At 51.3% G+C, this 2,476-nt stretch overlaps 1 pseudogene; it reads right to left on the bottom strand.

Annotated features, from left to right (window-relative positions):
* The window catches only part of LOC103600269, a 4,126-nt pseudogene that overhangs the window by 791 nt on the left and 859 nt on the right, over positions 1-2,476 (bottom strand).

Genomic DNA, 2,476 nt, shown 5'->3' on the forward strand with positions numbered 1-2,476 from the left:
TTGTAAACAAGCCAGGCCAGAAAGATTCAACATTTAAACCGGCTGCTTTAATGACGGCATCTATCTTATGTTCTGTGACAGTCACCTCGTTGTCCTGCAGGATGAAGGCCGAGTAGATGCAGATGAGCTTGGAGACAGAGGAATGGCACGCACACAGAGGAATGCCGCAGGATGGCGGCTGCTGGGCGTGGTGTTAGTCTCTGGATGAATTGAGGTCCTAACCCCAACGTGGCCTCAACTTCCTTGAGAGGACTGAGCACCTTGGCAGCAGCTGAGGAAACTTATATCTATTAGTTTGATTAGGGTCTTTTTAAACCTTCCACTTTTTACTAAACTTTGTGAACATATGGAATGTGTTATATAAAAATTGCTATAACAGCCCCGCCTGCTAATTCTAACATCTGTGTCAGTTCTGGATCAATTTCCATTGATTGCTTTTTCTTCTCATCACAGGTCTTTTTTTCCTGCTTCTTTGTATACCTGGTGGATGCCTGATAATGCGAATTGTACCTTGTGGGTACTCAATATTACTGTATTCCTATGCATATTTTAAAGCTTTATTTCTTGGGATGCATTAAGTTACTTGGAAATAGTTCGATCCTTTCAGGTCTTGTTTTTACGATGTTAGGTGGGACCAGGACAGCATTTAGGGCAGGGATAATTATTTCCCATTACTGAGGCAAGACCTTTCTGAGTACTCTACCCAGTGCCTTGTGAATTTTGAGTTTTTCCAACCTAGTTGATGGGAATAGGTCCTATTTCCAGTCCTGTGTGAGCACTAGATACCGTTTCCTATAATCGTTTAGGGTGGTTCTTTCCCCAGCCTTGGAGAAATGTACTGACAGTACTCTGCTGAATACTCACGGAAGACCCTTTGCAGACCTCTGGGTCCTGGCTCTGCCACTCTCTCCCTTCTGGTACTCTAGCATGCTAGTTGCCTCTGTCTCTGGCTTTTCAGCTAGAGAGAATCTCTTGACCATCATGCCTTGCTTGGCCAACCCACACGTGGATGTAGACAGGCAGACCAACTGTGCAGATCTTCAACTGCAAACATAAACAAGTCATCTCTGTACACATGCTGGGGGTTCTGGAAAAAGCACATGTCTCAGGGCCTGCATAAACACTGAGTGACCTTCCTGAAAGACAGTGGCCTCAGGGACCTCACTTTTGATGCCCATCTGCTGGAATCCAGTGGAAGCAACAGCAGACACACTGCCCACAGAAACACCTGGTATCCAGGCATGAGGAAACTTGCAGCCTCAGCTCCAGCGAGGCCCAGATGTTATACCTCCCACGGTTGCAAAGAAGTTGGCCAGGACTCAGATGGGGTGCATGGGGCCAAGCAGAGAGGTCTTGTTGATGGAGTCACCCCACACTGCCTTGTGTACCTATTGTGTGTAGTGCTACAGGTCCAGCTGCAGCGCCAGGGAGCTCCCAGCCCACTGAGGAGCGACCTCAGGCAAACAGTTCCACACATGAATATTTTGTGACAGGCGGGATGGCATGTGGGGAAAGACAGGCTGGCTCTGGGAGAGCCCTTAACAACAACCTGACATAGACTTGGGTCAGGGAAGTGATATGGAAGCTGAGACTTGGAGCATGGGGAAGGGCTGGCCAGGCAAAGGGGCGAGACAAAGACAGGCTGGCTCTGGGAGAGCCCTTAACAACAACCTGACATAGACTTGGGTCAGGTAAGTGATATGGAAGCTGAGACTTGGAGCATGGGGAAGGGCTGGCCAGGCAAAGGGGCGAGACAGGAATCACTCATCTTTCCAGATGCTCCTGTGGCTCAGCTTCGGGAAGCGCTTGCGTAGGAGTCAGGATGCACATGGTCCTGAGTCATCCTCATGGGGCCTTCTTTCTCCAAGTCCTAAGCAGATGTTTTAGCTGAGGGACTGCTGCGCACACTCCCTCGAATATGTGCTAGGGCAACTCTGGGATGTTAGCTCCACAGTCTGGGATGTTCTATTTTCATCAGTGGACCGTGGGCACCAGGAACAGGTCTGGCATAAGCACGTCTCAGGCAACACTGCCCCGTGGAGCACTGGGTAGTGGGAATTGGGAAGGTAAAGGTAGACGAGGGGTCCTTGAGGAGGGAAGGGATGGTGTGGCTAGGGCTGCGGGGTATGGCTCTAGTTCTGCCACCAGGCTCGGCCAAGTGCCTTCCCGCTCAGGCCTCGGTTTCCCAAGGGGTTGGCTTCTACATGCCGGGGTGACGCCCGCTCCCCAGAGAAGACCCAGCAAAGGCCCTGCTTCTTCCGCCCTTGCTTGCTTGGGGCTTTCTCCAAAACTTCCCTCAAGACCCACTGGGCGGTCCCCACCCTTGGTTCTTATCATCAGCGAACACTCCGTGTACTCAGCTCTGTTATTTTCGGTTACGTCGTCGGTGTCTGCGGGGTTTTGATACATAGGCCGACGCGCTCTGCAAAAAGGCCGTCCCGGCTGCCGCCCTGTCCCCGGCGCTGGGACCGGTGAG

The sequence above is a fragment of the Galeopterus variegatus genome, unplaced genomic scaffold (assembly GCF_000696425.1).
Source record: "Galeopterus variegatus unplaced genomic scaffold, G_variegatus-3.0.2 Scaffold3285, whole genome shotgun sequence".
Taxonomy (NCBI): domain Eukaryota; kingdom Metazoa; phylum Chordata; class Mammalia; order Dermoptera; family Cynocephalidae; genus Galeopterus; species Galeopterus variegatus.